Source organism: Bombus huntii, chromosome 15 (genome assembly GCF_024542735.1).
Source record: "Bombus huntii isolate Logan2020A chromosome 15, iyBomHunt1.1, whole genome shotgun sequence".
NCBI lineage: Eukaryota > Metazoa > Arthropoda > Insecta > Hymenoptera > Apidae > Bombus > Bombus huntii.
The window spans coordinates 11,163,377-11,189,277 of record NC_066252.1 but is presented as its reverse complement, the minus strand read 5'-3'; the positions used below and the strand labels follow the sequence as shown (position 1 = coordinate 11,189,277).

Genomic DNA, 25,901 nt, shown 5'->3' with positions numbered 1-25,901 from the left:
TATACATCTTTAGACTCGTTTCAAGGCTTACTCATATAATCGCTATAATCCTGATGAAATTTTCAAACGTGTTTTATATAACACGCGTAATATTCCTAATATTCGTGAATGGTTTGCACAAGTGTTCAAACACCTTCGTCGTCTACCGTACATCGAAAACGTAATTGTACGTATTTGCAATTTCCTAGCTACGAATATGGTATTTTGTTGGCAAAAGACGTTAAATAAAATATCGCTAAACGTCCGAGTGTTGTCCTTTTGAGGCATTATCTCGGCCGAGCGACTTTCGCCGGGCTATTTTCCAGATAATACGCGTATCTGAAGTTGCCGAGAAGAATAGGCACCGTTACAGCTGATACGAAGCGCGTCCGTCTATAGACGTTCCATTGTCACTGACGCGCATTGTTTCCGCTGCTCCACTACTTTTTCTCTCCGCGCCATCGTTTCTCGATCGCGCTTCTTCCTCGATCGATCTTCCTCTAACATTCTAACGCGTTTCGACAATTATTTCCACAACGAAAAACGAAAGCTTGCTCGATGCGCGCAAATCTGTCAGATATTCAAAGTGAAAATTCAGATACTCGCGGTAACTTTATACCGATCTTTCGCACGATACTCTTAAACGAATATTTCTCTAAGCGAATAAATAAAATTATCGTTTCGTTGTAATTCGATGCTAGTTCGCTGTACGTTACGTTTGCAAAGTCGAGAGAAAAATATTGAAAAGACGACGAGTTTCCTAGAGCTTTGTGCAGTTTCGATCAGAAGATTTGATTGGTAAGCGAACGTTGCTGGAAAATTCGCGAATACTGAAAATTCGATCGATTATCGATGATTTTCAATAAAACTAAAGCCGCTGGAAGATGCGACCCCCGAATATCGCGTTAAAGCAAATCCTGGAAACTTTTATTATCGTTTCTCCCCTGAAACTCGAACATCCGCGAATAAATAAGATCTTTCCTTCGCATCTGCGATCTCGAGGGATCAGATCGGCCGGACACGATAGAACAGCGTTTGCTTTTGTACAATAAAAGTCGTCCTATCGATCTGAAAGCTTTTTCGTTCGAGTAACATGGTCGGCGCTCCTTTGAAGTGGAATTAGAAAGCAGAGACGTCGGAGAGGCTGGCTGCAGATTTAATTTTTCCTTTGACCGGCAAAGCACTCGCTACGCCTTGCAAACAGATCTGATTTTGCTCTGCGTGGAAATCCTCGAACATGCAGAGCCAAAGGCGCGTGCAAATCGGAATTGCAATCGGCAAAGAGCCCTCTGTGTCCTGGCTGAGCTACCGCAGATCCTGGTAAACTTTAACGTCGTTAAAGTCGAGGACGAATCTTTCGATCGTATTTCGAGTCGTTCGACCGATGGACCTCGTTCCGACGACAGACTAAAACGTTAGGACTCGAGTACAATGGTCGATGATTTAGTTTTCGGATAAAATCCGAATTTGACGTACAGTGGCAATTAGCAAAAGCTTAGTTACTCTTGCGCTGGAAACATTTGTTGGAAAAATTTGTAATAAAATTTGTAGTATTTGTAATAAGATATTATTTTAAGTAATCGGCGCTTAATCGGATAAGAAGGCTTCTTAAAGTAAGCTAACATTTTCCTAGCGGATATATTCACGGACGTTTGTTCGAAGAATTCCAAGAATTTCGATAAGCTCGACCACTGTCGCTTTCTCATCTTTACGCTTATTTTTTTCAACTACCCGGCACAGCTTGTTTCGAGCAAATCGAGCTGGTAACGTTGTTGCTGACATTGTTATTCGTCGAGAGATACCGTCGAACGTCTTGGAAGAATTTTTCGTTCGCAAGTTCTCCTTCGTGCTAGTTTCGATAGCTGATACCAAAACGATAAAAGTTTCATCGGCGTACTAAAAATTCGAATAATCGCGATTCGATCGAACGCCGATCCGATCAACTTCGAAGCATAGTTCCGATCCTCGTTGGAAAGACGTCGGTCGATGGTCCAGGAATCGCCAGTTAATTCGATACTGTTTCTCCGGCTTGAAACTTTTTTCCAAGAGCATCTATGGAAAAGCGTGTTGCTGGCGAGCCAATCCACGTGGCAAGGGAAATCGAGAAAAGATTCGGATGAAAGGCGAAAGTTTCCAATCGAGATCTGAAAGTAATCTTCCAAGATCCTAATAAAAGTTGCCATGATTGCGTTCTCGATGGTTCTTGGCGTTTCATCTCGTTTTTCTTCGTCAAAGGTGACATAACGCAATGAGTTTCTCTTTTTTTCTTCCTCCTTTTTCTTTCATCACCTTCTTCTTTTTACAAGGTATAGGAAACAGTGGAGTAATTAGTTTGCCGGTGAATCGTATCCTGTTTGAAGTGGCAGCATCGCGAATCAAACGTAATAACGACGGTAGTAATTATATCGAGTTATTCGTGTGAAATAGGTCAATCGATGTTATTAATCGTTAATATAACGTTCGTTATTTAACGTTGATAGATCTGCAATTAGATTATTCCTCTTCCTTCGTTCGTTATCAATTCGAAGCGACAACGTAGATGACACGGTATACGTATTACACGGTGCGCATTATAATTTAGATAAAAATAGGCCAAAAAACTTTCTTCTCTCTATTTCGTTCGTATTTTATGATTAATTTCATTTGATGACAGAATGAAAATGTAAATATTTGCATTTTTATGGATTTAGCATGGCAGAGGAAGTAGGTTCGTTCTTAATTGCGTTATTCTCCATTTTTCCCGTAGATAAGGGCTGCCTCCGTCGCCTCGTGGCGGAAATAATCGAGTTACTGCGTTAAAAACGCAAAGTGTTCCACGAAGATGGAAAAATTGCTTTCTCTTGCATCGTGTCGGCCGTGCATCGAGATGGTAAAATAAAAGTCTTAGCTCGTTTATACAATTTATAGAATACCGTTGCGTTATAGAAAACCAAGCGTGATTACATAGTTGTAATAATCTGGAGCGTGCGTATCATCGTTTCGTCGATAGTCGATAGACTGTATCGCACTTATTAGGTATTTATGCTTTTATGTTAAGTTTTGGGATAAAAAGGTCGAGACGAATCTTTTATCGTCGCTCACGATCAGATACGTTTTATTAGGCAACCAAATCTATAATATCACGAGTGATTCCATGAAAAATATCGAAAGTTTCTTCTCGTTTATACGTAAAACGATTCGACGATCGTCGAAAGGAAGGAAAGGAAAGGAAAGGATAGGAAGGAAAATCGGAAATAGGATAGAAAATTCTCGCGTTTAATTTACAAATCATGGCCGTACCGTCCGACTATAAACTGGCTCGTACTACTCGATGTTTACGCGCCGATCGATCTCTGGTCCATTCTTTCCCCCTGCACTCGCGTCGCATAGATATAGCTGCGATCGAATCATTCGCAAACACTTCTGCCGAATGAATGGCATAAAATGACGATAGAAACAACGTGATTCCGAGATACCTTTTTATCTGTTTAGGGTTCTAGGTTTTTAAATCGAAGCATTCTTTTAGAAAAGAACGCGCAACGCCCAGCAAAACGTAAAGATAGTTTCGAGAAAACTGTTTTTCAAAACGTTCGAGTACTTGGATCTCGTTGAAAACTTTTCTCCTCGATTTTATTCGTGGTCAAAACATTGGAACGTTTAAATATTTTTTAATGCAATTGAAGTAATTGATTTAGACGTATCGATGGACATAGGTGAATTTATTTATGCGAAAATGTAATGGCAGAAAATTAGTGTCGAGTTTAAGTATATGTGAAAATTATATGACACGCTATTACAAGTAGATAAGATTAATTTTAATGACGCTAGCGCGACAGTGTTCAGAGGAATAACCACTTCGGTTCTAACGAACGAAGTCGAATTAATGCCCGAATGCATAAATAAAATGTCTGGAGAGCTTACGGTTACCCAGTTCGCCGATCCTATCGAAAATTTACAGAATGCGGTGAATTTCCAACGTTATCCGAGAAACCGTTCGAGTGGCGTATATCGACCACTATGCCGGCACAATGCATTTTTACTCAAGTATTCTCGATTATCCTATAAATGCACGGATCCGTCCTTTATATAGCGCAACCTTGACTTCGCCAATTATTCGTTATCATAGCGAACAGCTGATATTCATTTTCAAATCGATAACCCACTGTCTTCTCTGTCTCGAGTTAAACGTTGAAAACTCGATCGTGTTTTCCACTCGATTTCGATCGTGCGAAACGAGTACCGGCGTAATTATTATATGAAAGTTACACAGTTCACCGATCGATAGAATGCGATGGTTCTTATCCTCTATCTTTTACTTGAGGACATTTTGAAAATTTCCTGCTACGACGAATTGTCGTAGCGAATGCTTGAAAGCGAAGAATCTCGATCAAAGTAAGAGTCGTTGGAATCTGCGAGTAATTTCTTTGCATTGGTATTAGCTTTCTGTATAATAAACGTCGATACGTTTGGAATTTTACGCTTCCGTCGGTCCATATATTTTCCAGAGGAATTTCCAGTTGTTCGATTCGATCGGACTTTTCTCCATCTAACGAGCAATTAACTTTATTTCGTGGAGTGGATCGTGTAATACCGACCAATCATCGTCCAATTAATAATCATGCAGGCGTGGGCGTTATTTAATAAAGTGAACCATATAAAGAAGGATGTGTGTTAGTTTATTCAAACAAGAAAATGCTTTCTTCGGGAATTATTTCAGTACATATTTGAGGCCTATAATACGTTTATTATTCGAGACTAATTAAGCCTTTATAAACTAATTAAAACTTTATAAAGTCTAAGATTATTTGCTATTTTATTTCAAACCTTCGAAACGAAATCGTAAGTAAAATACAGTGAAACAAAGCGAATCGTTGTTAAATTCGAGCGATGTAGCTAACTGCGAGATTTGCACATCGTGGATTGATAAAAAAAAAAAAGTATAAAAATTCTTTAAAACGTCTTTTCGTACGATAGGCTAGAAAACTATTTTGCGAGTTTAGACTTTGCGAGTTAGACTTTGACGAAATCTTGGCGACGCGACGGGAATATTATCGTACTTTCGTGAAAGAAATAAGATCCGACGACACGAAGAATCGCTTGAAGATAGAATTTTCGGCTTGCTGAAACGTAACGACGGTTCACGATCCGGATCAACTCATCGACCATCCTCTTCCTTACGTCCGAGTTAAGCGTAAACACGTAAGCCGGAAAACGGAGAAACAATTTCAAGGAATATATATTTTTAACGTTTCGATGTTTTTAACCTTTAAACATTTTGCTCGGAACAATGATACTTTATATAAGGTGGTAAATGCAGTTTTCTTTCGTACGATTATCGTAAGATTATACATAGTTTCGTGATTTTCGGTTATAACATTACAAGATTAAGACAGATCGTGAGAATGATAATGTGGTTACTATATCGGCAATGTAATGGCAATGTCGCTGGTTTTTCAGGATTTTCTCTGAAAAGAAACGGATGCCGATCGATGTTCGTGGAGGACGAAAGTAAAAACGACAGCAGTGCCTTGTATCAGGAAAGCCAAGAGGAAAAAGAGGAAAGAATCGTTTGCCTCGAGAGAAGCACTCTTGAACTTTTCAAGTCAAACAAGTTACCTGGTGAATTTTTGATGCTCGCTATGGTAAAACTCGTTAAATTACCGGCGAAACTTTTCAAACTAATTCCATCAACGTTACGAATCGCTACGAGTTGCTACTTTTCTGCGTTAATCGAAATTAATTAACAGGTCGAGCAGAAACGTTGAATTCTTTGAGCAAACTTTTTCTCATACTTTACGTGCCACCATCGCAGTCTTAACCTTGTTCCGAAGCAATGAAATACAGGAATATTTCCTTCGAAATATACGTGTACGGCTTGTTTCCACGAAACGAATCTGAGCAATCTCAGGTTATATAGTAGTATCCTTGTTGCTTGCAAAAGAATATCGGCAAAATATAGAAGAAATATTTGCAAGACTTATTACGATATCTGATGGAAATATTTTAACTAGATTTAAATAAGATAAAAAATTCGCGATAAATATCCGTGGTCTACCGATTACCAGAAAGCCCAAGGGTGCCATATAACTACTAACTTTCCAAAGTTAAACCAACTGCCCAAGTTCCCGGGTACACTCGACATTTTTAAGGGCAGTTTGATTAGCGTTCTACGCGTAAGCTTCGATGAATTTTCGAAGCAGGGTCGATCGATAGCCAAGAGGGAAAAGTTTCCAAGTCGGTTGAGCACGTTGCCTGGAAGCTTTCGAACGGTTGGTACTTTCAAACTCAATTAGCACCTCGGCTACGAAAGATCCGCAGGGCTTTGGTAGCTCTCGTAAAGTCCGACTGATTATACTTTATATCGTAGCATGGAGCTGCGTCGATTCGAAATTTTGATAAGAAAAGATTAACTTTTCGAATTTTTCAAACGAAAGCTAGATACTGTGATCGAGAAGTTGGGAGTTTCGAAGCTTCGAAGATAGACCCAAGCTTTTTCCCTGATTCCCAATTTTTATCGCTATCGTCCCTTCGAGCCACTCTAATCTATGATTACGATAAATCAATTCAAAATATTCAAGGTGCAAACAGTAGAATTAAAATTTCCAATGTGTCACGCTTGAAATGCGATATCCATAAATCTTCTAAAAATGCGTTAACGGTTTAAGATTTTATGATGTCTGTATTTTACGATGTACCAAGTTTATAGATAGATTTACCGCGCGAATGCTGCACGGAATCCCTTACCCATCGCAGATGCTTTCAGACGACGGGCAACCGTAGGTAGAAACATAAAAAATCCAACAGAAATCTGCCGGAGACTTGCTCTCTACGCAACATATCCTACGACCTATCCTATTATTGCCTCGTTTCCCTGCAGAATGTTCCGAGCAAAGCACCTGCCGTTCGAAGAAACAAACTCGTAAATTCGAAATAATTGTCCTATCCACGACGTGTCAATTATACTGGTAGAAATGTACCGTCGCTCTATATTTTCTCCGATCCAACGACATTCTTATTGTTCTGAAGAAATTCTCTTATACGAAGGAAATTGGTCGGTATAAAGTTCGTTTAAACACTTTTAATTACGCTTACGAAAGATATACGCTTGAAAGAAACAATTTGCAAATATCTCCGAGTTGATCGATGTCGCAACGGATTCCCAATGGACTGGGAAGGTACAGCCAGCGGCCGATCCATCGATACTCAAGCGTTACGGAAACGCAATTTATTCGATCTGCGAGTGTCTGCTGCATACGTCTTTGCAAACTAGGACGATCATCGGAGGCAATGGAGGCAATGGAGGCAGTGGAGGCAGCGAAGGTAGTGGAAAAGGCGGAGAAACGAGAGCAACGAAGTAAGTAATAATCCTTTGGATCGAGGCCACAATTGGATAGCCAAAGTTGAGAGTAAGAGAGCTGCCCCGACATTCGGTCAGCTTAAGAATATAGCCCACTAGGGTAATTGCTTTGAATACCGGGTTTTCCTGCTTCTGATTAGTATCCTGAAGTAACGGGGTAATAAAAGCATCCTTTTTGACAAGGCTTTCCAACTTTTCATTTACTTTCCGCTTTCTTTTAGTCGAATATTCACGATCGAAGCTCTAGGAAATGTCGCGTATACGTAAACAGGTTTTTAAGTTTGAATCTTTTCCTACTGCGGTTTCTTTTCTTATCGTGTTAGTTATTATGCGTGTACATTAACGGTAGGAACTGTTTGAAATCGTGCAGAACTGTTCGACTACCATATATCTACTCGATAGGATCCCTGTCGCGTCTATTTTTTCATTCGTAAGATTCTAAGACGAACGAAATGTTTATATATGCGACTTTATCCTTCATTCTCTATGAAACACTTTCTTTCGCTCGTCGAAGAAACTTGATACATGTAATATAAGTTTGACGTACTATAGCGTAACAGAGAAACACTACGTCGTCACAGGCATACGTTTCTGGTCGGATAAAAAATAAATTCGGTCGATTCGTTCGGATGTTGAACCAGAAGTTGCATTAATTTCAGCTCTTTTATGGTAATAAGTTATGGTGACTTGCAAATCCGCGATACAAAGATAACATCCGTTATCCGCTTGTTGTTACACGCGCCTCTCTCTCTCTCTCATAAAAATCGAAGAATATTCAACTCGAGTCTTTCTCGCTGTGCTTTTCCTTTTTCCCACGCACTCTTACGTTCTAAAACATAAATTTTCTACGCTATTCGCAGACTGATTCGAACGCCCGTTCCGTTATACTCGTTCTGCGTGAACCCTTATCCCTTATCGTATACGCATCTCATAGGAATTTGAAAATATTCAACTTGGATCCTTCGCGCCCCAAACTAATACGTAATAAGATTCCGAAATACGAATCTAACCTCTGCCCTGTTGTATCCATCCTCCATAAACATAGCCGACACCGTTAAAAAAAAGGCATTCGATTTTTCGATAGGTAATCTAATACGAGCCAAAAAGAAAGAAACAGTCCGATCGAGCAACCGCTTTGCGATGAATTCTATTGTGTAAGAAGGCGTCGAAACGTATGCACGGTTCGTATCCTCCGATTGGCTCAAGCTGAAAGCGTTTTCCTGTTTCATCACGGGGATCGTGAATCGTCGGTCACCGTACCGGACAAAAATATTACGATCGAGGTGGAAACGCTCGGATCTTCCCCGGTGTTCGTTATCGTTTTAGTCCAGCTATCGAGAAAGAAATCGAATTGCATTTTTATTACGGATTAAATCGCCCCTACCCCTTCCGTCGACGTTGTTAAGAGCGTTTGGTCGCGTGCACACAGCACACGCTCCATCAGTTCGATACCAGCGGAACTGTGCTTATCTAAAAATTCGTTATTTGCTCGTCGATGCTCCGGGGAAATAGTATCGAGCCCGATGAATCGTGCAAGATGCTGGTACCGAACGGAGGATTAAACGGCTTTCCATTAACTCGTCGAAGGATCGCATTGATTTTGTCAGGAATTTCTAAGCAATATCGTCGAGCTTGTTCGCAAAATATCCGGCCGAGGACGTTTCGAAAGTTTAAGGTAGTAACTAAGCTCCTAAGTAAACTGCGAATATTTACGGAAATTCATATTTTTACGAAGATGCTTAAACAGGACGACGAGTACTATATTTCTCGTATTTTACATGTTTCACATATATTACATGCAGTGTTTTGCGTATTACCTGCATTTTACGCATTTTTTACACTTTCAAATTTTCTATTATCTAATTGCATAAAAATCCGCTGTCTAGCTGTTTTATTTAAACGACTTTGTTGATTCGAATGCGACATTATTTGATTAAATTGATGAAATTGTTTCTTTTCTTTTTTTGTTTATTCCGAATAAAAAAATTCGAATGAAACGGAACATCCACCACATTACGTTCATTTTGTTCCAACACGTTTATCCACTCGCAACGGGTACACGCTATTCGTACCAACAGGCGTTGCCCAATTTTCGTCCGAATATCTCACAGTTAGGTGTTACGATAACAACCGGTCGAAGGCAACGAGCTAAACAACGACAACAATGTCGATACAAGGGCTGATAAAGCGAGCATTAGAGAGAGAGAGGAGAGAAATTAAGGTACTCCTTGGAAACTATTTGACAAGCATCGTGCTTTGTTCGGCGACGACCTCTGTTTACCGAGTCGGGTCTCGCAATAGCGACTTTTAATTAACCTACATATCGATGCCGCTCGTTATTCTCGTGCGCGAAAAAGCTCGCGTCTCTCTCTCTCTGCCTAGAGTTCTTCGCATCGTTTTCTACAAAGACGAAGAATGGCAAAGAGAATGTTATTTCTTTCGTCGCTTAATCGGCAAGGAGAAAACGTAATTTTTGTCATCGCTATTAGATAATGGGATGAGATAAGAATCTGGTGCGAAAATTTTCTAGCAAACGAGCAAATTTCGACGTTTCAACATACTGATCTTCCAATCTTCTAAAAAAAGTTTTAGAATCCTCGCTGAATTGAAATTTCATTGAAATATTTAAATATATTTGTCCCTAGAATGTGGAACGTAGGGCGAAAAAGCGTACAAGTTTTCCGCTGTTTATAGTCGTATCGTCGTTTAGAAGACAGTTTGCTAATTCCCGTATCGACTTCGCGTCAGAAAATCGACGATCGTAGACGAACCGATCGGACGTTGGTTCAATTTTCGGTTGACTTTGAAACGTTTATTACCTTGGACGCGATCAAGTTCTCTCGACTGTACGCGGAGTTTCGCGAAAATTAGAAGAACGACAAGACGCGTCTCTCGCGAGCGTCGCAAGAACGCGAAGGTACGTCGACGGAATATCGTTGGAACGAGCAAACGGATCCAACAATTCCTCGTTATTCGATTTGCCAGCGAATCCCACACAGCGGCCTTCCTTGGTTACCGAAGCGATTCCTTCGCAAGGTAAATATTCTCACTAGCGCCGGTGGAAGTTGCTCGTTGAAGTCTGATCGAGGTCGTGAGACTGGAAAACGGAAACGGTGGCGAAGCTCGAACGACCAAAGGACGGTGAATCCACCATCCGCGAGTCTATCGCTTTCAGAGTTTCAAGCTGTTCCGTTTACCGAGTGGGAAAACTTTTGGTCGAATCGTTCGTTCGAACGTGATTCTTTGAAATTTCGAAGAGCGAAGATGCGGTTGTGGCGTGGTGTTGGCGTATCTCGATCTCGTTCCAGAGAAGAACAGATTCGCGAGAAGAAACTTGGCATAAAAAATTGTTATACGCTTTTACTCGAAATAGATAGACGCAAGTAGATGGAAGAAATATGCAAAAATCGTTTTAAAAGTGGTGCGCGAACACGTTTCGAGCGTTGCAGCGATATCGCGAATCGACGGCTCGGGCGCGATCGTTGCCATCATCGAGAGCGCAATTGCTCGCGTGTAACGCCGTTGATAACAAGGACACCACAGTTACCCGATATATTTATCCCACTATCGACTATTTTCGCGTGCTTCGTTCACGCCGATTCGATAAACTTTCTGACCGATGAAAACGATCGATTCGCACAACAATTCACGGGGAAGGATAGCAGCCGAACTGACACCTTTATAGACTCGATGACTTTCTATTATTTTATGACGCGACACGTTGTAGATTTACTTCCATCGAAAGAAGGTCGAATCATCTCGCAAAGTCTTTTGTTTCTTTTAGAAATTTCATTACAAAGATACTATATTATCGCAGGTATTTTCGCGATATTTCAGATCGATGCTATGTATGTCGATTATAAATATTTTTACTTCGATAGACGATAGAACTCTTTTAAATCGTTTACTTCTATGACACGTACGATAATTTCAAACTCTTACAGCATATGAAACGTATCGAATAGCATTGAACGATCGACTAAATGTCAGTGAAACTGTGGAATACGGAAGAACCAGTGTTTGAAACGATATTCCGACTCGTGGGACCAATAAGTAGATATGGATAGCGTTTGGTCAGGCCATTCCATTCAGGTGCCTAGTGGAACGATCGCATCGAAGCAGTATCCGATAAAGCAAGTAAAGTAAAACGGAATAATAGCTGTGTTAGGATTGGATTGGAAGTAGGAACGCGGACTGGGATTTACATAATGAAGTCATCGTAGACTGTGTCCCGAAAGATAATGCAGTATTTCTGCTTCCTTGATTTACGAATTGCCAAGTGGAAAAGACCTAAAAGATCGTAGCGTGGAATACATTTCGAAGCGTAAATATACTGACTCGCCTTTATTACACTCGATTTCGTAATGCGATATGGAAATGAGAAACTGTGTTAAACTTTTTTTAAAGTCACGATTCTTCCGAAGAATAACGTTTATCTTATAGGGAAAAAAATTCATTTCTGCTTAAAAGACAAGAATCGGGTTTTTCGCCGAGAGAAATCCTTCCGAGGGAATAAGAATTTGTATATAATTTTACTTTTTTGCAAAGAACGTACGTATAAAACGTCGTTAACGTAAACGTACTAGCAAATTTAAAAAAATTTCTTTTTTAAACTATATCGTCGTTTAATTTTATATTTGGTACTATTTTACCGATAACGATGGAAGATGAGGCGAGGAGATGTCCTGAAAGTTTCGTTTCGATGATTCCGACATACGCGTAATCGCTTTAAACGTCGTTATATCCATTTTTCATTCTTAAATTATTTATACCACTTAGAGGCTGTCAAATCGAGGGGAAAATATTTAGACTTTTTACTTATCTATCGAAGCAAAGTTGTAATTGATAGACAAACGTAACAAGTCGTATAATTCGAAAATCAAGCGATTGCTCTTAAACGAACAATAATGATATTGGTATAGCGTATATGTATATAGGAAACGAGTAAGAGAAATAAAACGGGTCTAATTATCGGATGACGGAAAGGGCCAGGAAAAATGTCATGTCGTATCGATAGATAAGAACGGCAGGAGAAAGGAATGGTGGAACGAAAGAAGAGCGTGTCGAATACATGAATGTATTTACTCGCTGATATTTTCGTCGTGCTATATCACGCTCGTCGTTAACCCACATTGCACATTTTTTAAGGAAGTAGCAAAAAATTGTGCCGTTAACAGATTTGATCGATATCGATGAACCGACGTACATTTTTCAACGACACTTGCATTTCTTTCCGCGATGAAATTATTTTTCATGGAATCTCGTTTTATATTCGATGCTTAACTTTTACCTCGAAATAATCAGACATAGAGAAGAAAATATCATTTAATCGAAGATTAAATTTGAAACGAGATGAAAATATTAGGAAAATTTAGCGAAACGAATAGATTCTCGTTCGCCGACATTTGAACTTTATACCGCAAAACTCTGTTCGGTTTAAGTTATCACCTATATTAGGAGTCAAGTTTCCGGCATAAGACAGATGCACGCGATATACGCGACATTGACTGCGAACGATGAAAATCGACAAGAGATTGCACGATGATCGTGATTGTTTATAGCGAGAAAATAAATAAACGGCTTGTTCTTTTCGAAGGTGAGAACGAGTGGTTCGGTTTGCCGAGAGACACGGTGTCGATTACGAGGCGCGCCAGGTTCGCAGACTGTGAAAGGCGAAGGTAGACTCGTTCGAGGGTAACGTTAATCTTCGCTGGCGATGTTACTCGTCAAAGTAATAACGAGTACGCGTTACTGAAACTCGAGCAGCTTGATAACGATTATGTTGATAATTTTCGCTGGAATCAGGACTCGTGTATCACGAAAGAGGATATCTGTCCGTCCACGTTCGCCTCTCTCCACTAACCTATTAATTATCGCCTTTATATGAAAATTGATCGTTTCTTACGACGATGAAATTATTAACATTATTATTATTAATTATTATACGAGAATAACCGTAACTATTTAAAACTTTTTTGAACTTTTGATTTTTTTCGTTCAACATCGTTTACTAAATATCGACATATCGCGTACGTTGTACGTCCGAAATGTATCGTTAACAAGCTGCAGATGTGTGCACGTACATGGATTTATTAGAAATTTACAAAAATACAAAATTATTGTAGAAATACAAAAATACACGGAATCGAAGTAAACGAGGTAATTCATAGCGATGTAACGAGCGAATAAATCGCCACCGTACGAATTGAATAAATAAATAGATGTAAATTAATAGCAACTACAAAAATGAATTCCAATATCTTGTAACAGATCAATAGGAAAGACAGGAAATGGATAAAACGCGAACGAAATTTGCTGTTGCTAAGGCAAAGTACGAAATCATTTATGCACAGCGATCGTTCGTTATTGCAAGAAAAAATTCATTTCAATTCAATCGTCGATATCGAATGATCTATCAAAACCACGATTCCCACTATATCATAGTTCTCGTCCTGTCAATACGAGATGGCATCGAATTCAAAATTCAAAATTGCATAATAATCTGGGCATTGACGTAACGACTATCGAGAGACGATATATCGAAATGAATTCGATCGCTGCATATCTTTTTCACTAACTAAAGCTAACTAAAGCTAACTAAAGCTAACTAAAGCTAACTAAAGCTAACTAAAGCTAACTAGAGCTAAAGATACTTTGTTTGTTTACAGAGACTTGTTGTACAAAATGTTTTGCGAAATAAAGAAATGCCCCTATTATTAATATTTAAGGACAGAGATGCGTGTCTCTAAACTGACGATCTAAACTGACGCGACAATACGTTTTAAAACTACTTTTGCAAGGACTGCAGGATTATTACGACTTTTGTTTGTATTGGCAATCGAAGACCTATCTGCGATCTTTTAACAGAAGTAAAAGTGTACTACGTAATACCTGTGCAATACATAAAGCTTTAGGATATTACTTAACAAATTTAACGTTAAAAGCACCGAAATATAAAAATAATAAACAGCAAATATACGCGTGAGTAAGGAAAAATATAAAGTACGAAAAAATCGTTCTTCGAGCAAGTAACAAATTCGTGGTATAAAATCGATTTTCGGAGGGAAACCCGTATGTGTATTTTCGAGGAATCTCGTGGGAAGCGAAGAAGCAATTTCGGAAGTGCGGGTGAATGTTTATTCAAAAGTTCGTGCATCACTGTGATGCAAGGAAAGGTTGGTTTTAGTGTCTGCGCTGGTAATCTTCGGCCACATGCGAAACTTCAACGATTAATGGAGACGTGTCAACCGGGCAATTGCGTGACAAGTTTCCGTCGACCGATAGTCTTGAAACGAGATCGATCATCGAGCTGCTAATGCGCTATTTTGATTTTAACAGGATAAAAAACGTTCTTCCGCTGGAAGAATTTTTATAAGAGTACAAAGGCTACGCGATATATTCTAAATTCGAAACTCGAACACATATATAGTTATAATTTTTAAAAAATTTATCAAAATACAATGCCGCGTATACGTAACACGAAGCGTAACACGAGGATTAGAAATTTTGTCCTCTCGATAATTATTCTAGATCTATAAACGTAAAAGAGGAATCGGATAAATTCTAAATTCAAAGTTGTAGGTTCGCTCCATCGTCGATCGCCTGATCGAGAATTGCCATTTTAACGAAACGCAATGACGAACGAGGGTGAGAAGAAAATCCTTCCGAAGCGATTTGAACTTTCCTTCGTCGAGATTGTACGATTAATATCGTGGATCGGACGACAGCGACGATGTCTTCTCTCCGTTGTTAATTCTTTGATCCACTTGAATCGCGGTTTCTAAAACGGCAGATGGTCGATGGCGTAGAAACCTTGTAAGAGGATCGAATCCTTATACAGAGAGCAAGCTGTGGATATGTAAGTGACGAGTGCGTTCTAGAAGCTTGAATTCGTCTCACGATTTCGCACGAATTGCGCTTTCTCGGTTCGTTTATCCCAAGTATTCGAACGAGGGAGAAACACGGTTTTCTTTAAATCACTTCCCGACGAGATGGTCCGACTTTGTTTTACCTCCTTTGCTATATCCCATTTTAGAAGAACGTCGTAGTAAGTTATTGCCTGCTAGATTCGCGAAATTATTCACACTTTTATAAAGGAAAATCTGGATCGAGACCTATTTATTATTGCGTACATTCTATGCACATTCGCACCTTCAAATTTATATAGAGGCTGATCTAAACGTCAGTCCGCACGATCTGTAGAGGATGGATCAGTTCGAATATCACTGTTACAGTCTAGAAGTCGTGAGCGCTTTATTACAGATAAGCTTTGATACAAAGCGCAAATCCTGGTATAATAATTTATCGAAATAAATACGCGCGTGTTAAGAAACTCCGCGTACACTATGATGCGTCGGTATGCTTAGGCTGCGATCGCTGAACTCTCTCGCTCGTCAATTCGTTTGTTTATTTATACTGGTCGGGGGACAGTCGGAAAGTTTGAACTCGACTGCGTTTGACGGTTGAAAGTTGAAAAGCGACATTGTTTTGCTCGGAGTTTATTACTCCTTGCAATACCTGTGACCTAACGGTCATGATACTCCGAAACAAAACAACAATAAGATTTGAATTTATCCTGCTCGCGTGCCGCTACAGATCTTTCGGTCTTCGGTCGCACTGTCGATAGTCGGACAGAGAAATATTTCGTTTTAATCGGCAAGAAACTTTTCTACGACCAAGATTAGTCAAAGACATTCTCGTGCGAGTTTTCAATCTCGACTTTCTCGAAAATGAAAGTTGCGGAGTGATCTCGTCACTGCCGATTTCCATCTTAGAGTTTGATTTTCGGTCGCAGAGTCTTATCGGCTTCGCTTGTATTCGATTACTTCGATTTCACGAATTTAGATTCGCCGCGTAAGTACCATAGGTAAAGTAATATAGAAAATAATTTGTCGATGAATCGTTGTCTTAATTGTCAACGTCTGGCGTGTGATTTCGTTCTGGTCAATGAATCGGCGCTCACCGCCAACCACGTTGCTCAGAAATAAATATCGCCAGTCTAAAAGGTAATAACCGCTTACGGGAATTCCACAGCTAGGGTAGGAAGCACATCAGCTTTTCCTGTTTGCACATCCTCCGCATCGCGTAATTACATTTACACGAGCGGAAATGGGGAACTGGGGCGCGACAACAAAATTGTCCCGAAAATATGCCGGAGGAAACGCGGTTACGACCGGGCCGTAGCGAAATTCTCGAGTTAATAATTAACGCTCATTCGGAACGACTAATTGCTTGCCGATGAGTAAAAACGCAAATTGTATATATGTATATATACACAATAAGGAATAAATTCCACGTACTCTTGATATCCTAGAAATCTAAGATATCGCATTTCTCTCTCTCTCTCTCTCTCTCTCTCTCTCTCTAAAAGTCGCTTCTCCAGATTTCTATACACCTGCAACTTGCCGCTCGAGTAAAAGCTGTAAAAACTGCATTGGAAGAAAGTGAAAGCAAAAGACTGGAGAGGAAGGAGGAACTCGGTAAAGGATCGTTTCGTAGCGGACCAGCGATATTTCACTAAACGTCGGTAGTGGAGCGTTTTTCAATCTTAGAGTTTTAACGAACGCGAAACTTTGTTCCCCCGAAGGTTGTAAATTTTCGCATAATTGATAGAATGGAGCACGATAGCGTGGTAAACCTTGCCAAAGGTCTGACCGTGGCCGCTTCCTCCGCTATGTAAACGCTCCATTATGTGCAATCGCATGACACGAAAGTATAGCTAATGGAGAGCGTGCTGTAACGACGCGTTAAGCTTTAATCGATAAACAAATATGGAAGAGGGAGAGACGATCGAAGCATGTGAAAGCCAGGTATACTAGATAAGCAATTACCTTTCACCTGACAACGTGTCGGACGGATTAATCGAGCGGGGCGAGGGTGAATTCTTGCGGAAAATTTGCGCAATATCCGGATCATGGCCGTTATTAATTTCGTTAACGGGCATAATCGCGAAACTACGCTGTCGTGAACGTTTTAAAGTTGTAACGGGATCGAATCGCTTCGAGGCAAGTAGTTGCGTTTTTCCTCCCTCTGCGTTATTTCTATTATTCGTAGGCCAGCAATTTGTTCTTATTAATTGGTCACTTTATAGCGGTATTTTTTAGATATTAAACGCAATACGATTCCGTCGTATTTCACCATCCTGCGCGTCTCGATATTTTACTTTGGCCGAGCAATTACCTCTCGAAGCACGTCTACTCGGATCTGTTTTCCCCTTTACGACTCGAAATAAATAGTTAAGTGACCGGCATTTTCGCAAGTTTACGGTTGCCCGACGCTCTTCTACTCTCTACTATTTCTACAGGTTTTTCAATCGTTGAACAACCGAAACGCGTTTTTCTTCTTACAGTCTGATCGATAAGGGTAAAACGAAAGTACCCCGATGTTATCCGACTGTTTCTATCTAATTCGCTTTTGTCGATCGTTCGCGCGTATCCTGTTTGATGAGAAAGGGAAAAAGCAAGAGAAAAGCGGGGATCAGCGATTGGAAACACGAAGCGAATCGACCATTTGTTCGATTAGAAGGCAAAAACTAGCGATGAATAAATTCCATGATGCTCGAACACACGCTGTACACGCTGTACAAACGTATAACGTTCGGTATTGAAAAATGTTTAGAACTCGATCGTTTCGCGTTTCTTTCGAATACTCTTTACTTTCGCACTGGAGCGTTCTCTGCAATCTAGTATGAAAACTCTTGCAATTCGAAAATTTCTTTCCCGAGAATACTATTTCAAGTTCGTTGAAACTGCAGAGTTTATAGACGACAATTAAACAAATAGATAACGACATTTGTACATTCTCAAATTTACTTCGACTCGAAATCGTAAAGAACCTTTTGATCCAAAATTATTTTTACATATCTATACAGAACACGCATTGACACAGCGAAATTTGAAATTCGAAACTTGCGCGCTACACGTATTCGCAGCTTCGACGAATCTCCTCGTATTATCGTACTAAAGTAAATTCCTCTATCACCAGCTTATGTCGCTCTATATGTCGTCTATATCTGTATTGCGGCATTTCTGGAAAATTGTGTTATCCGGCTATCGATTAAATTTCTTTATTTCGATAAGTTTCTAACGTAAAAATCTTCAAAGACAACGGACGCCTAAGGAGACGTTTTTTTTACAAATAGTTGGCGTTTATCGTCGTGGTAGCATGACGTGTAATTGTGTCGGGACAAAGTTAATTGGTTGAAAATGGTTAATTGGCGTTTTTTCCGTTTCGATCGCTAAATCGCACAATTACGAACGATATTTATCGATATCACTCGGCTGTCCATGTATAATATTTCGCAAAATGTAACACCGAAAGTCACAAAGATAGATTAAATGGAATGGAAAATCGCAGTTGTAGCGTATTAAACAGCCAAAAGAAACAACCAAAAGAAATATGATCGGCAAACGAGATATACGAGTCCTGATGAACTGTGAACGAAACGAACGCGCAACAAACAGAGATCGGTATTTGCCGATGTCGAACCGACCAATCTACGCTGAGAGCGTGCAAATTTCACCGTGCAAACTATGCCCTGGCTCGCCATCCTCGCTATCTTCGTTCTCCAACACACGGACTCGGATCGTCGTTCGAATTTTTGGCGAATCGCCAACAGAATCCTACCGCCATTATGCAAATCAAATGCAAACTGTTGCATCGTTTGGCGAAAAGACGTCCTGGAAACTGAGTCGAGCATTTATCGATCGGGAAAATCGTTTCTATGCGAGTTTCTTTCTTTTCTTTCTTCTTGTTTTCCCCCTTTTTCGTACGAAACGAGTTTCAAGTAAGGACAGTGTGAACTAATTATCTTATCAAAGTGACAAAGTACGAAATTAGCAGTTCTCTTTGTCCTCCGTGTACGACGTAGCGTTTATCGGTTGTTTCTGTTACTTACCTGCTACTACCGATGCTTCCGATTCGCGACTCGTCGCTGTTTTCGCTACTATTAAATTTCCCTCTCGATTCTCTCGATAATTTCTTCGACGCTTACTTGTCTAACGAAGAATCGTGAATTGCCAAATATACAGACAGTACATGTGTATTATACATGTTTAGTTGAGAATATTTCTGTTCGTGTACTGGCCGCGGATACTATTCGGATAGTCGTACGTTGAAATACGAGATGCCGGGATATTCGAACGTTCGGATAAAATGTGTTGGAAAAATCGAGATCCTACGGAACTTTTGTTTTAGACAAGGGAATCGATTTGGCGGCTAGTGAAAGACGTTAATATCGGGTCAGACGCTCCTGTTTTATAGCTAACGATAAGAATACCGAAGAATAACGATTCGAATACCGAAGTTGCTTAAATTTGATTTCTTTGCTCGTATTCGTAAAAGATGTAGAAAAAGGTTTGATAGATTCGAAATGGTATAGAACGTAAGAACATATTTTCTAGGGTTTCGTGAAAATCTTTGCGAATGTTAAGCTTCGTTGAGCTTCGTTAAGCTTCGTTAAGCTTCGTTAAGCTTCGTGTCTGAACTGACACAATGACACTGTACTTCCGTGTTCCGTGTACGGCTTCTCTCTGGCATGCGTCTGCGTTATTTTTGTTCTAAACGTGTATCGGACTCGCGTGACGATTGAAACGGAATCAGTTCTACCCTATATAGTTGCTGTTCGAGACGCCTTGTTTATTAGATCCTCTTGAGAGTTCTCGCAATTTTGAATCGCTCACTTCGTATCGACGTATCTTCCGATATATCTGCTAGAGATCAATATTTCCAATTTCGTAGGCGATATATGTATAACCGACTTGCATAAAAAACCTGAATATCTATCGATCGATTTACAACACTCGCATTCTATCGGTGTGTTCGTTTCGCTCTAGAATCTGAAAATCCGAATCGATTGAAAAATTGAACGAAATAACGTTCGACCGTTCTACTTCTGGAACACGTGCGAAGCATCAATGGTCACGACGCTAGTGATAATTTAACAAATTATTAATTAATCTATGAGAATACTAGTTATTTCAATACCACGTTACATAGTTTTTCTCGTTTTAGACGTTTGTTGTTTGCAATTCTTCCGTTAAATAATTACGACCAAGCTGTGTGACAGGCATTCGTTTCAACGAAATATCGATATTACGGAAGATATTATCTTTCTCGTCTGCTTTCGTACGAACGAAACGTTGCCGCGCGCTTGATTTAATTAAACTACTTTGTGTCGCATATCGTAATAATTACGTAACTTTGTCCGCTATTTTAATATCTGTAGGCTTCTACCGTCACGTTTCAATCATTAGAAGTTACTTGTGTAATTCATAATCGTACGATGATGTCATCGAAATGTTACGCGTAGTATTAAAACGATCGGCCAGTTTTACAAGAAACAATTTTTCGGCCATATTGCTTTATAACGATCTATCTGCTTTATTCGTTTCGAGGGAAATTTTAACTCGGGTAACTAACGTTTCTCGAAAACATCGCGATTAAAGCGAAAATTAAAGAAGAAATTCTGCCATCTTGCACGTGCGTGCAATAACGTTTCCTCGTTCTAAACTAATTTCATTTCTGTTCGTATGTTAGAACTTGATCGTTTACGACTGTTTCGAGATAGCTTGTAAATTAAACGATTGTTTAGCTGCGATAGAGAATATCGTTAATTCTCTTCAAAAGCTAAATATATATTTACTAAATATATAAGTTAATGTATCCGGTATTTTACGAATCTTATTCGTAGATAACGTTAAGATAGCCATACACCGTTTAGATACAAGTAGGAAAGATCAGGCGGCTGAAAATGCGGAAGAACGATGAGAAATCGTAGACTGCGCTTTTTCCAAAGAACCTCCTTATCTTCGTTTCCGTCTCGTTTTATCGTCGTTAACTTGGCTCGAATCAACGAGAAGTCTCGCTGCGCTTCGCCATTTCATTCACTAGCGCTATTTCAACGTCGAAGGCCATTTTTCTCCGCTCCCGAACTCTATTTACGCTGGAAAAAGAGGGGCAATGGAAGAGAAGAGAAAGAGAAAAAGAAGAAACGCGCGACGAGTTTAGCAAGCAGCGTGGAATAATCTCACCGTTTCTCGTAAATCGCGACTTCGTTCCTGGCAATTTGTTTCGCAATCAGTTGTCGGCAGTCGTTTCAGCGTCGCGATAAGCGACCGGAACGAGCGTTGGTCCGCCATCCGGCGGAGATCTTTCAATTTCTCCTCGTTAAAGCTCTCAGAACGCGACCATAAATCGTTGGAAGAAGCTTCAAGGCCCGATACACCGTGAAGACATCGACGAACTGGCGATTAACCGACGATTTATCGAGCCTGGCGTTGCCGCGCCTCCTTTCGACCGTTTTGCTCCTTTCCTAGGATCTCGGGCGCGTTTAACTTTGAAACCGGCGGGGGTTTCCGCGTTTCCAACCAAATGCGCGGAAAGCACTTCGTTACGGGAATGGGAAACTGACTTGGCGCTTCGTTTTCTTCGGAATTGGTCGGGCAACTGCGAACAATCGCGTCCCATTCCCTTATCTTTCGCATCGCCGCTCTAATTTCCCTTACCAGAGATCTCGAGCGAATTGAAACGCATTCTGTTGCATTCGGGCTAATTTCAGCCGATTGTATCGACGTTTAATCCTTCCCCGCTTTCCTATATATACAAATTATTTTACAGAAAAGCTGTTTCTATCGATGATCTTAAATATAGATCATTTTAACGGGTCAACATCAACGCGTATACAACGAGAGTAAGTATGCAAACGAGTACGTAGATACTTTGTGTGTTTATCGTTGAGACGAGTCCGTCGTTCGAAGACGTTCTCTTTTCTCTTTCGATTTCACATTGCTCTCTGGCTGTTTTGTATCTGGTGATATTTACAAGAACAAAAAAGACGAGGAAAAGAGAGACATCGTCGATTCGAAACTGAATATACTATACTTTCTTGTAAGAAAACGTCTTTGCCGCTTCTCCGGGATCGTTCGCGTCCTCTTACATCGTCTACGTAGTTTCCTTAACGCGAACATAGCGTTCCCATGGTCCCCCGTATGAAAGTAAGATTTGCAATGGAAGCAACCATAAAGCGAACGGATAAAGGGACGTTCTTCCGTTCGAGAATTCACCTTCTACTTGTTTCCGTTTGGATGTACCACCGTGGCAATATTTTCTTCCGCTTGTCGAGTGTTTCGCTTGTGCGGACATGCTACTTTTATACTCGCTGTCGTAAATGCCACGCTACGGAGTAGATGTACATCTCTCGGTGTAGGAAATTCTTTCCTATCTTCGTGTTTAGAAGGTGAAACGAAAAATTTCTTTATATGATATTCGTGGAAATATGAGATTGCGCGAACGTAACAGTTGGCCACGTGGTTACACCACGTCCTCGATGATACGTGCGAAAGAAGCGACAGACCTTGACGAGCGTTTCTCTGGTTCTCGCGAAGGGACCTTGAACTGGAACGGGGCGAAACAGACGATTATCCGTTCTGTCAACCACCAGCCGCGAGAATCGAACAGGCTGACGACGGAAGCACGAAAACCGAAGCTATCGAAAAATCTCGTGTAAATAGAGCTACTCTGGCGCGCGTTATTAGCTACTCGAACCAAGTAGACTGACACAGGGGAATAGAAGTAGAATGGAACTAGAATGGAACACGAGATCGTGATAAAATTCGAAGCCGAGAGTTATCGAATTACGTATCGACTCGCGCGGTTTTACTCCCTCCGATCCTTCGGTCCTCGTTCCCTATCTCCCTTTGCAGGGAGTTTGTTTCCTTCTGCTGGAAACTGGTAACAGAAGATGAAATTTTTTTATGTAGCACGATGGTTTTACAAAGTGGTAAACGTTGATAACACGGAAGCTGATCTAAGAGAGAGGACAGCGACTAACCTAGAGGTTAGAGGACTAACCTAGCTCAAAGTTTTTTTTTATGGTACAACTCCTTTTACTCGAACTTGGGAGACGAGCGGTTTATGCCCGTATAATATGTATGCAGGATTTATGCGCAGAGTTTAATAGCCAAACTTTGTCGGTATACTCTGTCAGGCGAACCAAGTATACTCGAGCAAAAGACGTTCTACAACGTGCATATTTATGCACAGACTGCCAAACGTATTCGTACACCTTCTATAGAAATATGCGATATTTAATGCAATTTAATAATACGTTCGTTACGTAGAAAACATCCTGAAACTTCCTTAGAAATTACGTTACGAGACTCGCCGATTATAAGACACGGTCGCATACGTATGTATGTACCTCGTACGTAGCATTTCCGATAGTCTGCCAAAGAAACGTTTCCGATCGATCTTCCATCTTTCGCACAGCTGGATATTAAAAATTCTACGTTTCAGGACGAGTCGATCAGCTTGATTTTTTAATCTATTGTATCACGATCTAGAGCGGAGAAATTTAGATTCGATGAACAGCGTTAGTTGGTTGCGATGTGTTATCGTTATCGTTGGATTTCTTTAATAAAAAATAAATAATAGTGATAGCGCATCAACGCTTTTTTGGTGATGTATGGTCGGTGCGACCACGTTTTAACACATATACTGACGCTATAATTTGACTAGCTATACTATTTGAAATCACCCGTATGAAATTATAAAAGTTATCTTGTACATCGATATCGTAAAACGGTTCATTTTGGTAATCTTTTAATCCTAATACGATCGTTACAACACTCGGTCGACCACACGAGTATTAGCACCAGTTTCGGCAATGGTTAATAAAATTTCACGGGAAATTAATCCCTTTGGAAGAGCGACCGCTCCTTCGATGTGCCGTGTGTGAACGCTGCGAAATCAATAACATCTGCGATGTGGACCGATTTGCTGTCGCCGCATGTGTACGGAATAATCCCAGAAAATATGTTAAATACGATTACGATCCTACGTCGAATTTCAGTCGTTTCGTGCCAAAGATTATTTGAAGGAAACGCAATTTGAAACCTTCAAATACCCAGACCTTTGTAAGACAACGACTCGAACAACGATCTGGTTGTTTCAAGGAACACGAGTTCTGTTCGTTAACCGATAAAATTTTCCAATCGAGTCACGAGTCCGATGTTTCGTGTTCGACGGCCGGAAACTTGGCGAGCAACGACATGACCAGAGAACGAAGCTTGTTAAAATCGGCCACGTCGTTATCATTCTGTTTTCCTTGGCGAAATACCAACGAGACTGCCGAGATAAATCTGCGAGAAAGCTGTTTAAGAAAACGCAGAGAAAGCAAAAAAGGCGAAAGAACGATCTCCTCTTCCATTTAATTTCTCCGTTTGCCTAATTCGTTCGCTTTGTTTCGCTTTTATTTTCGCGTCCCTTCGAAACGATTTCTCTTCGTTCCTCTCCACCGAATGAAACTGTCTGTCCGAGAGAACACGTTCGATCCGAAGCGAGTCCAACCGCAACCTAACCGCAACCGAACCCCTATAAAAAGATCCGTAAGGTTTGAGATCTCGCTTAATGGCGTGTCAGCCAACGATTCCGTTCTCCCCTTTTCCGTTGGAGCTTGTCCGTTGGACGATTATACATACACGGTGATTATGGAAGGCAAGATCCGATCTCGATTTCCGTAAGGTGATAGATTATTAGGCGTTGATTAATCAAAGATAAACGCGTTCGTCCTCGAAGCAATTAGTCTGCCGTGCAAATTTAATAGCTTGAGATAATTAGCAGCTACTTGGATCGATCGGATCGTGTCGACGCTTTGTCCGTCTCCCGCTATCCTTTTCTCGTGAGATTCGATCGCCGATTCAATTGTTTCATCGGCTTAGCTTACAGGAAACGAGCGACCTCGTTTCTCTCGCGCAACCACAACCAGGTCATAGACGAATCATTCCGATATTCCTTGCCCACCGCGACCATAAACCAGGCTCCAACTAAATTTTTCATTCGTCGTTACAAACGCTATGTATTTACGTTCGCTACACTGTTTCACGATTGCTGTCTCGAATCGATCAAGCTGAACTGCCGAACGAATCGCGTTATTAAAGGATATTAAAAAAGTCAGGCAGTTGGAAAAGTAGAAGGAAAGTAGGTCAGTGCCTGGGCGTGTTGAAAAATAAAAGAACGAATACCGAATAATACGTAATACTGGAATTTTGAAGTTTGAAATTTTGCTCTTCTTTGTAAAATGTTGCTTCGTCGTGGTTACTTCGAGCGTACGTGCCGTACGTCTAACTCGAGGTATGACATTGTAGTACCGAATGTTACTCGATATTTTTATATTAATAAAACTCCACTCACACTGTATAGTACTACATGGAATGACAGGTAGTGTGGAAATGCGCTCGATTCGATGTAAATAACGGAATGGACTACCGCGTACTAACCAGTGAGCAGCTTGTACGGTTCTTTCATAGAGGACGACCACCTACGCAAGTACAGGACGATTTTCTCTGTAAAAGAAAAACGTTTTACAGACGTTGCTTATATAATCGATTATTTTATTATATTTCGATAGAATCGTTTCTTTCGACCAGGGTACTATACTCTCGCACCGTGTGCAGTTACACGGTTTTAAACGTGAAAAGGCAGACTAAGCTATCGGTATCTATGGGCCTTGATCAAAAGCTCCATTAGCTTTCATTGGCCAGTTTGATCAGCAAGTTCGATGTCGTGCTCCCCCGCCGTGAAGCGTGAA

The 25,901-nt window shown here is 40.5% G+C and overlaps 1 protein-coding gene across 2 annotated transcripts in view; it reads right to left on the bottom strand.

Annotated features, from left to right (window-relative positions):
• LOC126874123 (octopamine receptor beta-1R-like) overlaps window positions 1-25,901 on the bottom strand; it is a 46,145-nt gene that overhangs the window by 8,751 nt on the left and 11,493 nt on the right. The window lies entirely within an intron of this gene.